Raw genomic sequence first — 18491 nt, 5'->3', positions numbered from 1 at the left:
TTGAAAAGTTATTTATTTTATAAATTGGTATCGAGGTGATTTGTTCTCCTGTCTAACTAGTTTTACTATTCTACCTTTATTACGTTCATTCTTATCACTTGGGAATCAGAACCATAAATCATTTGGTTTTGTTTTTCTCATCCTGAGTCTTACTATTGGAATTGCATTCCATCCTCAGCATGCTGCTGTCTTAAGTCCACCCTCTCCTCTCGCAGTTATTAACTGAGAGATTAGAAACTATATTTTTTAATTTGTATACATTTTCTAACTCTTATGCTGCACGTATGAAGCACTTAGGGTTGTCCACTGCATTTTGCTGGGACTTTTGGGTCTTTTGACAATTTACTCTGTTGTTTCCCTTTGCTGTTGTTATTACCTCTGTCCCACTTACTGCAGACCTCCATTCCAGTGTCAGAGCTGCTCTGTGGCTGGCACTGCTCACTTCTACCTTGGGAACCTCACCTGTCTTGTACAACTTCCAGCATCAAATGTGGGATGAGAGGCATCAGGCACATGAAAGAACTAGACAGGGAAATTCAAGGTAATCTCTTCCTGATGAAGCACTCCCTGAGCTAAGGTTCCTGATGGCTGTTCTGGCTGTTGCAAAGAGGTGCTATAATCCATATCTCTGATTTGTAATATTATAGTTTCAGAGGTTCCCCAGTAATCACCTAGAGGGAGTGAAGATTATTAGATGATCTCCTGAGATTATCTGTAGTTTCTGGGAGACATTTTGTTCCTAATTTCACCTCAAAGATGCCAACTGAAACAGAGTTAGAAGATAATTAACTGCAGCAAACATTTAGAATTTAAAACAAGAATCAATTTAAAAGAACGGGAATTAATTTTAAAGAGATAGTTTGAAAATGTGTAGTTGAAGTTTGCTTTTAGAAAACTTGGCTTTCTAACAAAAAAATTCCCCTGTATTTACTCAACTATTAAACAAACCTGCAGGTCACCTCGTTTCTCTGCTCTTTTGTTGTGGCTGTCAGATTAAGTGACCTTGCTTCTTTAAGAAGATTGGCATAAAATGGAGGCTATTTTTTTCTAATTGCAAGCTTTGCGTGTGACAAGGCCATATTACTTCTTCTTGGTCTAAAACTGATCATAGAATAAATGTCTGCTCAATGGCTATTGATGGGAAAATCTCATCTGTTGCCTTGGCAGCTTCAGTATTTAGAAGCTGAAAACCCAGATGTGAGCTTGCATTGTGCTTGTTTATGACTAACACAATCTGCAGGGCCACTCAGTCCTGTAAAATATTCAAGGCTTTTTCCTTGCTCTAGATAATTTAGCTGCAGTGTCTTTCCCGGGCTACACATTTTGTCCTGACACTGTGTGGAATTTATAGGGAAGGGGTAAAGGTGGAATGAAACCTAATTTTGTGGAAATGAGTCAGAATTGCTATCTTCTGAGCATCAATTGTGAAACATAGAGGGTTGGCTGCCTCAGTGAGGAAAGCCCACCTGTGCCACAGGTATTTTTACAGTTGTGCTCCTATTCCCATGGAAAAGCCTTTTGAATTCACTTGTACTGTGTCAGATGTCTGCAAACCAAACAACTGCATTACTTTCTGTGCTATAAGGACAAGCTGGTTGCTGGCCCATAAAATAATAATGGGAGAGCTACAACAAATCCTCCAAGAGACCTGCTCATTTGAGAAACATCCATAAAAGCTGTGTTTCTATTTAAATGCAGAAGACCCTCTGATCCTGAAGGAGATCCCAAGCATAGGTATGAACCTCATATAATCAGTCACATTTGCTTTACAGGTAATGTAATTTTTGGTGCATCTGCTCTCAGACATACCACTGCAAATAGTGCTGCCAATTAATAGTTCTCCTTTGCCTCAAAATTTAGAGGAAAAAACAGAATGCTGCTGACAAAAAACATAAAAAGGCAGACTCTGCTAGCCAGCTCTGAACATTGCTTTATTAAGCCTGGTATTCCGCATCCAGGAGCAGCTAATGCGTCATGCTTCAGAGGAAAGGCAAACCCCACAATTTGTGCAAAGCCATAAAATAGAAATATTCCTTGCCGAGCCTGAAGCCATAAGCTTATTCCCTGAAGCATAAGATTTGATTATATGTTTGTTTCTTGGGGAGAAGTGCTGTGAGTATTTAAACTTTTCAGGCTGGAGATCATGCATTAGATTAACCTGGAGGACTCTGAGGCCCATGTAGAACAGATTGTGGAATTCCCTTGGCAGAAATGAGCTAAGCAACCATTACTAACATGCTGTCATACTGTTAACTGGAGCCGAATGACAAATTCATAGGAAATTTTGGTTCTATTTCTGCTTTTAAGTGATCAGCGAGAAGCTTGTGATTTCTTCCGGGTGTAAGTAGCAACCTTATTTCCCACACAGTTTCTAAGTTTGTGCTGTGTTTGCAAACATTATAATCTGGTATGAGTAGTAGCTGGGATTGAAGAGCTGGATCATTATGCTTGTTCACCTCTCTAATTGTGAACTGCCTGCAAGGCCTGGGAAGCAACTATTTTAGCTCTGTTCACTCTTTTCTACCTACCTCCAAATCATCTTTCTTTTTTCCATTCTAGGCAGAACAAAGTAATTTTGTTTTTGCTTAGGCCTTTTAATATTTTTTAATTGCTTTTATGTGTTTGTTTGCTCTGGAGCTATGTAATATTTGCCAAGGAAACCAATGCAGACAGTACCTATGGCTCCAGTCACACAAAGTTTGGGGCTGGTCCAAGTTTTGTGAGGAAGATTCATCTAGAGTAGGCAGATGGAAAAGAAAAAAAAAGAAAAAAGTTGTGATTTGAACTGTTATCCTGTAGCTTGTGAGCAACCTCACAAAAGTCAAAGAAACTGCAAAAAGATTTGGGTTTGCACCAAAGATGAGTTCAGATATTGCCTGGCTCAGGAGCAGGAAGAACACAGAGGCCTTTTAAAATGCTCCTTGCACCACCCTTCCTTTATGGCCTGAAGGACTAATAGGCTGCTACATGGTGCTCGTTCTTCAGTCATCCTGCAGTATCCAGGTGGAATTATTTGTGGACTAACAGTAGCCAGGTACACTTACATTCAGCCTAGACTCACAAACTGCTACTCTTGCCTATGAAACCTGAGAATAAGAAGTTGAGTGCCCTTGTGGCAGCATTAATCTGTTTTATTCACTCTTCAGTGCTTTAGAGAGTGAAAAAATCAAAGTTTAACCCAAAGTTTTGGTATGAGCAAAAGCTTCTTTCCCACCTGCTCTAGTTTTGGACAGAAAATGCATTTTTGCCTTCATACAGTTCTTTGACTTGTGAAGTTCTTTGACTTGACTGAGAGGTCCTGCAGTATTTCCTTCAAAAGTGGTAAAGTTCTTTTAGCTTCCAGTAGGAGCTAAGGGCAGTGAACAGTTCCTGATGCCTCCCAGCATAACATTTCATAACAACTCTTACATTGCTCCCCCTGTTTCAGCAATAACATCTTTGTGACTGAAGACTAAAGAACTGACAGCAACAGTTGACACTTGCATGTCAGAGAAATTTCAGCTCTGCCAGTACAGAGTAGCTTTGTTGTCTTCTGGGTGTAGTTTAGGCTTAATTTTGACCTACTACAAGAACTTGGACACTATGAGTACCATCCATTGCTTAGATTGGATGCAGGTCCAGGCACTGCCTCCAAACCACCTAGACCTTGCTGTTTTCTTCCAGCTGCACAAGATGGGTTGCTGGCTTCATGGGACTGAGGTGGTGGGGTAGGACTGAGGAACATCTCTTTCTAGAGATGTGGTCTCAGGGCCCTGCTTAAAGCAATGGTAGGTGAACCTGGCTTGTTGCCTTCACTTGCCATCTTATTTTTCTCTCATGGTTATTGGATTGTTGATGGAGTCTGTCACAGTCACATGACCCACTCTGCTCACCTCACTCAGGTACATTGTTTTGGTCAGGGAACTCATATGCTTAGGATGTCCATTATGGATTACTCCTGTAGTTTGGACCCATAATAGCCCTGAACAACTTAGAAAGAAACCCATTTTTCAGAATCACTTGCAAAATGTGATCAATATTTCTGGTTTCAAGGGTATTACATATTGACAGAAAATAGTAAGTGAAAAGTATTATTTTCAAGTTACAAATGGTGATATTTCCTGTCTTCTATGTACTCCAATTTTTTAATCACATGACTGACTTTTTCATCAACCAGTTGTTTACATTCTTGCAAACACTGAAAGAACTTATGAATGTATTGATTTGGATAAGAGATCACATACAAAACAGCGTAAGGAAATGTAGCTAATAAAAAGTTATTCTGCAGAAAATAATTTTTCCCTCTTTGGAGCAGTGAAATTTACTATCAAAAATATCCATAAAAAGTCAAATTGTGGCAAAAAGCCAAACTGTTTACAGGTGAGTCCTGCTGTCCAGAAGCATATCATCTTCCATTTCATAAGATCTAAAACCTCTATTCTGGTGGCAAATGTGAACTTATATTAAGTTATAAGATGCAGAATAGTCCCTTCGTTTCTATTTTCAGGTATTACTCCCTGCAGAAGACTGTCATCTGTATTATTTATTTTCTTGATTTCAGATATCTTGCCTTCCAAATTTATGTTCTTTTAGGAGTAAAGATAAAAACTGATTTATGTAAAAGTATTTTGATGTTAACATAAAACATAATTCAGACAAAAAAAGCCTGCTATCACACTGCAGCACTAGCAGCCCAAATACCTTAGAAGGCAGAATGCAAAAGGGTTCTGTAACCCAACTGAGAGGTGGTACTTTTCTTACTGCTTTGAAGTTCTTAAAAATTGCCTAATCTTTAAGATTTTAGGGGGCTATAATATCAACAGCACTGTTACAAAACATTTTCAGGCTTCCAGAACAGTTGCATTCAATTTCCAAACATGGAAGATTTTAATTTCCTTGGAGCCAGGATGGGAGCAAGGTGGTGGTCTCCTCACAGGCTGACATTTTCTACCATTCTGCAGTAAGATTGCTTGCAATATAAAATTGCAAAAACTTGTTTATATTTGCCAGTGCAGCTGGACCCCAAAAACTTTATTTAAGGTTATAAGAACAATAGAGGAGTATCAATTACAAATGTCATCTTCTAGTTCACTGTTTTGGTCTCCTTCTTCTTCTCCACCCAGTCAGCAGAATGCACCTTAGACACTCAACTAGGATCACATTTTCAAGGTGTCTCTTAAAACTTTGGTTTTTTAACTTAAAGGTTTTAATCCTGAATTCCTCTTGTTCCTTGATGGAGCTGTTCTCTCTTTACTCACACTGCAATCTGTCCCAAATTCAAGCCAACAAATCAAGCTAGCAGTTTGACAGAAGTGACATGAATGGGTTTTTTACAAGCAGTATTCTTGGAATTCAGGTATATCTTTCACAGTGTTTGGTACTGTGTTCCCTGAAATTATGGTGTTGTTTCAATTTGAAAAGAAAAAGAATCAATGCTGGCTTTGCCATAACTTATTCTTTCCAGGGTTTCTGTGTTAAGAAGCATGTATAATGAAATGCATGTTGAATATAGAACACATTAAAATATAGGAGAATATAACTTTAACATAGGCTTCCTGTACTGCCAGTAAATAATTTCTAATATATAATCTAAACTCTTATTCTCCCGATGTTTTTGTCTTGAGGGATACTAGACAGCTATAGAGTAACACTGCGCCTTGCAGTCAGTATACCTATTAACCACTTAGTGATACAATACATTGGGGTAGTTCACACATTAATTTCTTCATTGATCAAAATAATGTTTAGGGTAAAGGACCTCTGCTCACAGGAAGCCATTTGGATTTGCATGAGTTTGGGGAGATGTACAATTTACACTGTAGATGAAAATTTTGTGCCACGCTGGTATGCAGAAACTGGATTCTTTCTTTGAGCTGGACTGAGGATCAGAAAATTTCTTGCATGAGAATTCTCAGACAAGGAGATTACTTTTTTTGTTTAATTTTAGTCTCCCCAATTCTCAAATTAAGTTCACATTGCCAGCATAGCTGAAAGGGAGACACTGATGGCAGAAACACTTTAGGACAGCATTGCTGCTCAAAACCTTCATCTTGAAAAACTATAGCCTCTCAAGTACTCATTCATCTTTCCTCAGTTTATTGTATTTTCCATCATAACTGCTGAATTTTAGATGGAGAATGTACTTCTTATTATCAAAGCTGATTTCTCTCTCTGAGGAGCTGGCTTCTCTTTGTGCATTACTGTACTTTAGTACACAAACATGAATTGTCAAAATCTCACTTTAATTTGTTGAACGGTGCTTTGGAAACCGAAGCAGCAGAGCCCAGTAAGCATTTTCGAAAGCTACAGTATTAGTGTACTGGTGTCTCTGACCTGAGTAGCTCGGCACTAGCTGGGATCTTGCCAGCTTGTTCTCCTTGAGAAACTGATAACACAAGCTGGACATTTTTCTTGGTGCTGATGATGTACAGTGGGTTTACATAAAAGACCTTGCTTCTCGTGAGGGAGGAGAAAAACAGTAGAAGGCTCCCCTACTCACAATTCCCAAGCCTATTTCCAGCTATCTTACTCCACAAAGGAGTAAACCTAGTTGCTCCTAATTGTACATAAAGGTGCCAAATATTTTCCAAAGCTTTTTCAAGATCTGAGATTGCCTTCAGGTGAGAACCAAAGTTGAAGGCAGCCTTCAGAGGCTTCCCAATCAGAAACCCACCAGGGGCTGGGCAGGAAAAGGATCTGCCCAGATATGCAAACAGGAGAGCAGCTTTCTCACCTGAGGCTTTACAAAACAGCCTCACTCCATTGCTGAGTGTCTCTAACAAAAAAACCCTGTGCAGAAGGGGACTGATAACTAAACATAAAGAAGAATTAGGTATTTTATTTCTTGGTTTCAGATAAGAAAAAGTAAATGTTGATTACTATAATTTTTGGTTTTCGGTTAATGTGCCTTAAGAAGGAATTAAATAACACAATTTAGAACACTTCATAGAAGACATATAATGAGGCTTGTTTTATTCCTAGCAATGCTTTTTTAAAAATATTTTACTTGCAGAGGACCTTCGCTTCTTCACTTATTACTTGTCAAAGTTGACATTTTTAAAAATAGATATTTATGAACCAGATGCTTATTTATATTGAGCAATATGTTACGGCATCAAATTTGGAAATTCAATCATTTTCAGGAAAGCATAATGCATATATTCGCTTCCTACTGTTACGAAGGATTGTACTGGGTACTTACGGCTAAGCATAATTGAGCATATGACTCAAGAGTTTTCCTGAATGGGCATATACAAAGAACCACATTTATGAAATTTGCCGATTTAGAGTTCATGTACAAAATGAATTGTCATATTAATGTCATATTATTAGCTGAAATTAACCTCATGATACCTTATAAATTTATTTTGATTTATTATATTGAAAAATATTCTGGGCAGAACTTAAAAGAACAACCACATTACAATCTATACTGAAGAAATATGTAAAAGGCAATCTTGATTATTTTCTGTGTCTGTGTTAAATATTACATTTTAAATAGCATTAAACTGCCAGCATCACCCAAGGCAGATTTAGTGACCAGAGCATGTGCTTCATGTTGATCACCAACTCTCCTTTCAAAAATCTGATTTAAGACTTGAGACAATCTTGATCTTTCCTGGTTCTATTCATGGAGTCCTTGTACTACCCATCAACACTGACACATGAAATCCTCCTAGATCTGGAAGTACCTATTCCATTTTCCTCTCTGAGTTTCTAGTCAAGAAATAAAATTGGTGGTCTCCGTAGTACTAAGTGAATACAAGGTAGACTTAATTCTGACTTGGGAACATTTTACACTTATTTTACAGTTGCTCAAAATGCCTAGAGAAAATCTAAGACAATGACTAAGCAGGATTGTGTTTTTCTTGGTAGGAATAAATTACAGAAACATTTTTTCTTAATTCACACTGGTGTATTAAAATGTTTTGTAAAACAGATCACCTGCAGAAATGAGGGGATGAATATTATTGGTATCTGTATGAGTCATATACAAGCAATAAAACAGAACTTAATTTTTCCCAAGTAAATATTGCCGCCACCTTCTTTTACAGTAATAAGTATTTAAGACTGTTAGACCAACCTCCAAAACCCTCTCCAGAAATGGAGAGTGTTGACAGTTCTTGTGACTCATGCTATTTATTATTCTCTACAACAATCTAAGCAGTTTCCTGTTCTCTCTACCTCATATATATAGAGCCTGATTCAAATGCCTGAAAGACAGAATCAAGGGGGAAAGGCAGAGGGAGTCAGTAGAGTATCTAGGAATCAAAACCTAGAAAGACCAAAGTAAGAACCAATTTTCAAGTGTGACATTTCATTTTTTCCCCTGTTGTATAATGAGGTGCAAGAGAAGAGCCAAGAGGTGAAATAAAGACGCATATGTGAGTTGCAGAACACCAGTGTGTATGACTTGGGCCTGAAGTAGGTATGGTGAGATTTATTAGATACAGTAAGGCTTAGGACAGCTAGTTTTATGTGCTTGCCTTGATCGTTGTGAACTAGCATTTTACCTTTTTTTCACCTGCAACTAGTCAGAAGTTTAGAAATTGAGAACTTTCTTGCAATAAACAGTTCATTAAACACTCTAATAAACTAAATAAATGACAAAAAAATTACAATTTATATTAGAAATCATACTTTAAAATTCTACATCAGCTCTAATCCTGAGCTCTATATGCTGTTGGTCCAGAAAAGATTAAGCAAAGCTTGGAAAATTTGATCAGAAACACGGAGCAAGGAAAACCAAAACAGACTAAAATTTTTTGACTTTGAAAACTCTAAAGTAACTAATTGCATGGAGAAAGTGGATGAAATCAGAAGATGGCATTGTATGAAAATATAAGTAGGCTTGTCAGAAACAAGATGAAAAGGAGTGGTTTTCCACATAAAACATCATTAAGCAGATGAACCTAAAGGTTTTGATACTGAAAATAAACTTGAGCTCTAGACTTGAGCACAGCAAAGAACAAAACAAATTCACAAAGAGCAATCCAGCAGGAGTCATCAAAAATAGGTGGCTAGATTGCATCCAGATTGAATCTTTGGATCAGGGACGTCTGAAACCGTACTGTGCTGAACGGTGGGTTGACATAACAGGGAATTTCCACCTTTTGATAAACTTATGTCACTGGTCAGTGAGGTTTATATCTGGCCATATATGACTATTTTTATGGTTTTAGTTTTTCCTAGTGGATAATTTTTGCCTAGTCAGGTTGTATAATGGAAGGAACATATTTTAAGAAATCACTTTCATGACATTATGAATAATTGTGATATTTCTATCTACAATAATTCTATTAATATTTTGAATGGAACATTTATCAAAGATGGCTTTTCAGTTTTCATCCAGTTTCTATAATTTTTAATGTGAAGTTCTATTTGACCTCAGGTCAAGGTCTTCCTTAATTGTTTACATTTAATGTGGGGACTCTTCATCAATGTAATTTTTTTATCCTAGTCACTGCTAACTCAATTTCATCTCACAAAATGAATTTATCGCATTTAGATTATATCAAATGGTAGTAGAGTGCGAAATCTAAGCAAGTATATCTCATGACATTTCTATCCTTCTTTTACCTTCTATTGTTTTAATGAACCACTTTAGAAAGTCCAGATGTCTGTTTTATCTTTTTTTTTTTTTTTAATCTTTCTGTATTAAAATTGACCTTCTAACACTGCTTTCTCCTTTACAAGAATTCTTAGCTGAGAATTCATGATAGGTGATTGGTGTGGAATTTTTATTTTTCCATTTTCAAATTGTATAATCTGAATTTAGAAGGGATTCAAAGGGTATGGTGTGGCCTTCACAGCATTCTTAGCTGTGGATCTATGTTAGGTACAAATTATTCTATTCGAATCCCAGTTTTTGCATAGGCTATTGTATGAGGTAGATTTATGTACCCAAGTACTTTGTTGAAACCGGAACCTAAATTTCATGCTAAACTTTCTGTTAAGCAGGACTTAAGCAAAAGGATCATTTGCCACTAGCTTGAATGTAAAATTGTAAAAATTACAAAATGGCTAATTACAGAATAAAATAATTTAAAACACAATTTGAATCATATCAACAAGCATTTGAACAATTTATGGTAGTGAACATCGAATTGCATCATTTGAACTTCATACCATAGCACCCTGGGTTAGATTGCATTTCTTGCTTGAAAAGTTAGGTTTGTAAACTTTGAAATACATCAGACTTGAACAAGGGCTAGAAAGAAGCTATCATTTCAAAGAGGGGAGCAAGGAAAGATCTTTGTGAGATGAATTGCCTGGATCTGTGAATCTGGGTTTTACAAATGTTCCCTGCTGTTCAGCCCAAGAAAAGAATCCCAAGGATTTTTTGGTCACCTTGGCCACAACTTTCTTCCTAATAATTAATTTATGTGTCTCATACTTCACATATAGGCTTTTATGCATCCTGTTTTAAGTCCTATGTGAGTTTAGTGGCCTCTCTTGGAGGTACAGATTTTATAAGGTGACAGCCAAAGCTCAGATTTGATATACAGAAGTCTTTGTATGGATCTCATTTTTTATCAGAATGACCTAATGGAGGAAATACAGCAAAGTATGTATTCAGAAGATATTGTACATAGGATCTCATCTAAGAGGAGAAACTGCCTGTTTCTACCCAGAGATGTGTCTGCTGAGAGTCCCTCTAGAATCTGACAAACATCAGAGAAAAGTCTGCCCTGCAACTCCAAGTCTCTTAAATCAGACTGATGCCTTCAGAAAAGTGTTGCAGGCAGTGAACACATTTGATGAGCCAGACGACTGTTACCCTTTTGTTTAATGCTGGTAAATATAGGAGTGTCCTTCAGCATCTAAACAAGCTTATTTCTCTCCAAATAGGTTAACTTCATCTTTCTAGTTAAAGTATCTTGTCTATGATGATGTATTTAAGATTTGCTAGAATTAAGTACAATTGTAAACAGTTTTTCATCCTTTTATGAGTAAAAGTCACAGTCAAAGTGGACTTTTGTGTTTACCAAATGTTGCTGAGCGGTGAGACATGGACTTTGGGGAGTGTAAGTAAAAAGATTCAAAAAAGAAGCAGTAATCTGCCTGCTCCCTGATAAAAGGTGAATTAGCAATACAGTATTCCTGCAACATAAACAACTATAAAGCCTGCAATTCAGCATTGTAACTTGCTCATTTAAGTGAGTTCATACATTTATGGAATGTATGAATTAATCTCTTTTACGGAAGAAAAATTTTTGAAGTGTTCATGTGGAGGGAACTTAGATGGACAAAAAAAAAGGAAATTTTTGGGACCTGCCTATAGGCTACATTTTGCTACATTTTCTGAGATGCAAATTTAAATCTCAGAACAATAGGCTGAATTTCAGTGTTATGCTTTTGAATGTTTCCTAAATTTTTGCAATAATCATTCACATGGAAGTGTGCAGTACCTTAACTGACTGATTATTTTGTCAGTGACATTAGTACACTATACATTTAAAAGAAAACTGGATCTAAGGCTGCCTTCAGACCTCAGTTTAGAAACTGAAATGTGAATGGAAAGTTTGTGAATATACATAAGAGTCCGAGAGAAGAAACAGTTGGAATTGGACATCAAACCATGTAACACCAGATTTCCTAGACCAGGGTGTTATAATGGATATTTTCACATTAAATGCTCAATTTTCAGCTCTACCATAGTGTGCTTTTCAGCAGCAGTTGGTACTTGAGCAATAGCCATTGCAGTTATATGGAATTAGTGGTGATTAAAATAAGTTAAAATTTAATGATAAAACCCCACAGCATTGCATCATTTGATATAAAATATTGCCAATCAAAAAAAGTAAAGAAAAGCCATAATAAGGGTAAAGATATGAGATAGGATTCAGAAAGTGCACTTTATAAAGTCCCAAACTTAGAAGGAATAGAGATAGAACTGACAAATATTTTTTCATTTATCTTAGCTTGCAGCTGAGAGGCCACTCCACATATTGAGCACTGTTTGCCCAGATTTACTGTGCCTTCTGTACTATGTGACACATTTACTCAGTGGCAGCTACTAAAGGTTAATGGCTTGGTCACAATCTTCTTATTAAATATGGTACAAACACTAACTTTTTATTCATGGGTCATGAGAGAGTCTCAGGGTCACCTTTTTACAGCCTTCTAAATATTGTCTTTAAATTTATGTCTGTTATGTTGCAGGTATTCAGCTCCAGCTTCACCAAACTGTAGAGACCATGAATAAAAAGGAAATTCCACCCTTTGTAAAAAAATTGGCCCTCGATCAACATTACAAATAAATTGTCCTATTGAAAATAGTCTGAAGGTATCAGAGTTTGGGGAATGTCTCTTGACCTTCCTGGAATATTTCTTCTTTAGTATTACAAGGCAATCACCTTGTCATGGTCATACCTGTTGACCCTAATTCTTCTTCCTGTACAATTATTAACATTGGCTAATACAAGCCATTCTCTGAGCCCACAAGTGGTCTGTCAATCAAAATGCAAACTGAAATTCAGGAACAACTACAAAACGCATGTCTGGACACAAATGGTTTATCAGACTGTAAGATACAGGCTTCATAATGTTTCTTGGCACAAGCAGAGGCAAAGAAGCCTTTCCAGGCTATATGCACTCTTCGGGACATAGATGTGCCAGTAGGCTGCACAGAGCAGCCACTACTGTTCAGGAGAAGAGATCCTGTGATGAAAATCCACAGCTTCTGTCCACATAGTCATCAAATTCTCCTGTTTTTTTTCTGCAAGACCTCTGACTCATTTCCACTGTCTTTCTTCGATTTCTCCTAGATCCTTTTGTGTGCTCTTCATGTTTAATCCTGCAAAAATGAGCCCGTGCCAGATGGCTGCTGCTTCTTGAAAGATATTTACAATTGCCTGTCCCTCAGTGTGACACTCACAGAGGTCTTCAGTCCCCCTGACAGCTTTCAAAAAATGTGCAAAGTTCTGGACATTTGCAATCTCTACCTTAATTTGATTTTGACCAAAATTTTCTTGGAGTTTTAGAAGTTATGAGAAGTCCTTGATAAAGAAGATGGTGTTGTGTGTTCTTGCCTCATGGGCATCCTGATTTCCAGGTGTTCTGGCAGGCTCTTTTTACAGCTCCATTCTCCAATTAATGGTTTTATGCAGGAATTGATAGAAGAGAGTAAGGAGAGTTTAATCTGAGAAGTAAAGAGGATTCAGAGTAGTATGATGAATGCAGATGCTTTGATAAAAGCAAGAGATGACTTCCTAGACATGACTCCCTAAGAATGCATAAATAACTTCAGGTTTCTGAGGAGAAATTTAATCTTTTATTAGATCGATACATACAACTGGCAAAAGCCAAGCTGTTTGGGGCATACTTTTATAGGTCTGAAACGTAAGCACTAGTCTCGATAATTGAATAAAGACTGGGAATGCCTACTTCTAATTTAACTGACACTACCCATTTTAATCAATGAGAATTTTACTTCCTTAGTGAAGTGGGGAAGAAGGAACTGTTTGATTTTCCTGCATTATAAGATATTCTGAACAGTGTCAGAATTTACTGGAGCAGAAGACAGTAGTCTTGTTTGCTGCAAAGCTTGTAATTTTTCCAACTATATCAATGAATCTAACGAACTCTACAAATCCTAGTTTTATGTTGAGCTCTTTGGGCTGGAAGTCAGTTTAAAGAAAACAGAAGTTCTCTATCAACCTGCACCTCAGGAAGTCTTCCATCATCCCCATATCACCATTGGCGAATCAGAGCTCAAATCAGTTCAGCAGTTTTATTACCTGGGTAGCCTCATCTCCTTGGATGGTAAGATTGATGGAGAGATAGACAACAGGTTAGCAAAGGCATATAGTGCTTTTGGAAAACTCCATAAAAGCGTTTGGCAAAATAAACACTTGAAGAAAAGTACAAAGATCAGTGTTTACAGAGCCATTGTGCTGTCTACTCTCTTATATGGATCTGAATCATGGGTCATCTACTGCCACCACCTGTGACTCCTAGAACGCTTCCATCAACGCTGCCTTTGTACAATCCTAAACATCCACTGGTCAGATTATGTGACCAATACATCTGTTCTAGAATAGGCAGCAGTTACGAGTATTGAGGCCATGCTGTTGAGAACACAGCTGTGTTGGGCAGGACATGTCTCCAGGATGAAGGACCACCGCCTCCCTAAGATCTTGCTTTATGGTGAACTTGCCACTGGCTGCCGCATGAGAGGAGCCCCAAAGAGAAGATACAAGGACTCCCTGAAACAACATCTCAGCCTTGGCCACACTGATCACCATAGCTGGTCTACTCTGGCCTCCAACCGGGAGGTCTGGAGACACGCCATCTATAATGCTGCTGCTGCCTTTGAGAACGCACTCAGGAGAAAAGACAATGCAGAAAGAATTGTGTCTTGAAGAATTTACCACCTAAGGAGTCTTTCTGCTGTGCCTTTTGCAACCAGACATGCCTGTCTCGTATTGGCCTTTTTAGCCACCAGTGTGCTTGTAACAAACATGGGTAGAGACCTTTCCCTAATCTTCGTTTGCTAAGCCCAGCCATGATGATGACAATACAATGAAGGATGTAACCAAAACACATTCACAAGTTAGCAGGGATGTTTCTCCAGTCAGTCGCACTCCTTGAAATTAATGTAAATGAAGCTCAGCACTTGCATCTCACTGCTTTTCTCCAAAATAATTTAATTAGACAATATTTGTAGTAATAGTTGGTGAGGTACTTGAACTCAAGAGGAAAGAGTTGTGGGTTTAGGTGGAATATGAAATTAAAAAGCCACTGCAGCTTTGCAAAGGAACAGTTGAAAAAATAGACTGTCAATATGCTCTGGATATTCCATCCACAGCATTTGAGTATGTTTAGCTACCTGAGATAACATAGGTCACCTACGTCAGCCAAGGCAGTAGTTGTAGGATCCTGTTTCAAGGCTACAGTAGACTGCAGAAAAATAGTGAGGATGTGGATCTATAGTTAATATTATTATGATACACTCTTCAGTCCAGGCAGAAGAAGCAGACTGCCTACTGAGTCCTAGCTGGCAGCAATTACAGTTTCCTGCACACATGGACAATATATTCCTCCTGGGTGATCTGACCCTGCTTTCATGTCTTGTACACTTACTTTTAATGTTTCACTATAGTCAGGAAATCCTTGCTCATCCACCCAGGCCTCCTGACTTCGCTGCTTCATTTCCTGCTCATTGGGATAGACAGTTCCTGAACTGTGAAGAGGCATGTTTGAAAATCAGTCAGCTGAAGCAAGCCCCTCATCTTTCTGAGTCTTTATGTCATGGTGTTCTTCTAAGAAGATTGATGAGATCTACCCTCCTGAAGTAGAGAATGGTGATGCAATTTTCCCCCCCATTCTCTGCTCTTAGGATTCTGAACTCCATCATCTCATGGCTACTGCAGCCAAGGCCACCCCCACCCTTCATGTCTCTAACTAGTTCTTCTTTATTTGTGAGTCTGAAGTTTGGCAGAGCATCTCCCCTCACCAGCTTCTTAATCACCTGTGTCAGGAAGTTGCCATCAACACTGTCCAGAGAACACTAGGACTGCCTGTGCCCTGCTGTGCTGAAAGAAAAAGAAAGAAAGAAAGAAAGAAAAAGAAAGAAAGAAATTGCTGTTACTCTTATAAAATGATTGTGATTCAATCCTAATCACAAAGAGATTAGGATTTTAATTTTACATTTTATGTGTTATAGTTAGCAACTAACTAAAAAAAAAAAAAAATTAGGCTCAGAGTAAAAGCCAGGGTTCAATATCTTATAAAGGGAGTCAGGTTTAAAATAGATCTAATGTACCATATGTGCTGATTTGTCTCTCTCCCAGAATTTAAAAGTCTATAGTTGAAACCAGAGAAACTGGAGATTGCAAGCACATTTACTGACCCAGAACTAAAATACTACCAAAGAAAAACAATTAGTTCAGCCTAGTGAACTGATCCAACTCCACTGACAGAGCTACAGAGACTTATGAGAAAGCTAGTGAGAGTGACTGAGTCTGTTTAGAGTGCTGCCTTAGTACCTACTGCGAGATGCAGTCTCTTTCAGCTAGAAGGAAGAATGTTTCTAAGAGCAGCCAAAATAGATGCTAGTCTAGTGACTTTTTGCATAATAAAATAAAAAAAAAATCCTCCAGGGACAGCTGGTAATTAGAAAGTCTCCAAAACTGGTTCATTAAGCCATTTGCTGGCCAAGTACAAATTCTGAACAGAGAAAAAGAAATTACAGTCTGTGTTTTAAATGTTATTACATGTTTTAACTGTCATTATGACCAGCTAAAGGAGCTAATGGTGTTAGAATTAGTGCCTGCATCTCTGTGGGAAAAGCAGGCTCAGACAGGGCTCATTATACTGTAAGTGGAATGGCCATTTGTTAGCTATCGATTGCAATTCCAGCTATCTGAAGACTGCTGTGCTGTCAGATGCAGCATGGATGTCATGCCCTCTCTAACAGCTCCTGACAGTTACTGGATACGGAATTCCGAGCACAAAAGCCATATGGGATATAGGGGACTGTCCTGTCCTGTTGCATGGTAAGAAATATATGCATGTCTCAGGGAATGAAGTCCACAGCTATACAGCTTTTTCTCAAGGAGGTGGCCAGGTAGACATAGATCCATCCTTAACAAGCTTGCTATAAACACACATATAATTCTGTGTGTATACACATAAATATAAAATGGATATTTATAAAAATATATATAATAACATATATAAACATAGACATATAAATCAATCAATATGCAAATTTATGTGCACATGTGGGCACATGTATTCATGCTTAATTATTTTGGTATATTGTGGTTAAAATTGAAGCTGGGATTTTTTTTTCCAAATTTGAATTGAGAAGGACAATTAACAAAATCGTTCCTCTGTTGCCTTACAGTGCTGATGAAGCTTACTTCACCAGTAAGCTTCCAGAAACCTCTTATGGATGTTTTTTATGGTTCTATAATTAAAATGTTACAATCTTGAGGAAGGTGCTAAGAAGTGCCTGGCAAATTATCTGGCTTCTTCTGAAACATTCAGCATTTTGGAGTTATTAGACAGAAAATTTGAGTCCTATGAAATGAAGCTGATTTACAAGGAAATGTTAAAAGGAGGAAATCTGAATTCTGTCTTTAGAAATGAGGTCTGTGAATATAAAGGAAGGCTGAACCAGAGTTAAATGTTCAGGTTGCCAGCTCAAAGCCCAGGCCAATTGTAGAGGCAGCAGTATAGAGCAGCCATGGCTGTTTCAGATAATACGATAAGTGGACAATATCTGCTTGCTTGTGGATAACACAGCATTCCTAGGAATGATTAATGCTGTGATGCTTAAGGGGCGATGAGACGTAGGTGAGCCAAGTTTCATCCTTTGCTTGGTCTGCTGTTGGTGGGCATGAGGCTTCCGAGTCCTACATGAAAGTCCCTGCTTCTAGATAATCATCTGTTCTTGGAGGGAAAATCTGTTTCCTAATTTGCCCAGGGAAAAGTATACAAAAAGCCTTGGGGAAAAAGAAAAAATCCATGAAAGATGTCAGTTCAGTGATATCAACATATTTTTCAGTCGTCCAGTGCCCTGAGACAGCACAGGAGCTTTTCTGAATAGTTTCTGCCTTCTGAGGAAGCAAGACATGAGGATGCCCTCACAGGAAATAAATGCCAAAATGGCATGACTTAGCTAAAAATTTAAAACTCTAAGCCTTTTACAGGTAGGGTGCACTGACTGTGGTAAGAAATTACTGTGTGTGTGTGAAATAAAACCAGGACATCTTTTCATAGGTCAATAGTGGATATCAGGAAACAGAAGTGAAATGGGGGAAAATGAGTTTTCAGTGATGAAAGTGTCAGTCTAGAGACTGGTTGGTCAAATTCTTTCTACCAAAATTGTTACTGATAGAAAATTGTGGGAAGAGGAGACAAAGGCAATCCTAATGAACCAATTTTTACCATTGAATTAGAAAATACTTTGATTCTGAAATGATATTTTAATGCTTGATGGGAACATTTGCTGATTGCCACAGATTCCATCACTTTTTTTTTTTATTCGACACTTTCAGATACCTGACAGTACACAATGGTATATCTCTGTATTCAGCTCCTGTATACATCCCATGACATTTATCCACTTTGTTTATCACCAGGGTAGATTAAGTGGTGCTGGAAGGCTAAAAGCATGTAATGGGTCATGTATCGCATGCTTTATAAGCCTTGAAATTATGGGATTTGAGCAGTTTTTTAACAGCCTCCAGGAAGGAGTGAACAATTCTCAAGAAACATGTCAGTCTGCACTTCTTGACCCTGAATCTGAGTGATCAGTTAACTGCTTTGGTTTAATGTCATTTTTATTTATTCATATCTGTTATTCATTTTGTCAGTCTTTAATTATAAGGGCTGAAGTTTTCCTGGGTGGGCAAAGAGTGAGATAGACATTGCACAGATAACTATGGGGGGTGGTGTTGGTGATAGTAGTTTATGTTTTATATTACCTGCTTTTGTGATTTAAAGAAGTATTCATATTTTGAGGGTTGCAAATACTCGTATATGGAGAATTCAGTTTT

At 37.8% G+C, this 18491-nt stretch overlaps 1 long non-coding RNA gene across 1 annotated transcript; it reads right to left on the bottom strand.

Annotated features, from left to right (window-relative positions):
- Positions 1–657: 657 nt before the first annotated feature.
- On the bottom strand, positions 658–15089 carry LOC108498674. The gene is made up of 3 exons (XR_001875265.1): positions 15067–15089; positions 2677–2734; positions 658–671 (listed from the first exon to the last, which is right to left on the bottom strand). It is a non-coding gene; the product is annotated as an uncharacterized LOC108498674 (long non-coding RNA).
- Between the last annotated feature and the right edge of the window lie 3402 nt (positions 15090–18491).

The sequence above is a fragment of the Lepidothrix coronata genome, unplaced genomic scaffold (assembly GCF_001604755.1).
Source record: "Lepidothrix coronata isolate B3197 unplaced genomic scaffold, Lepidothrix_coronata-1.0 Scaffold62, whole genome shotgun sequence".
Taxonomy (NCBI): domain Eukaryota; kingdom Metazoa; phylum Chordata; class Aves; order Passeriformes; family Pipridae; genus Lepidothrix; species Lepidothrix coronata.
This window is presented reverse-complemented; position numbering and strand designations above follow the sequence as displayed.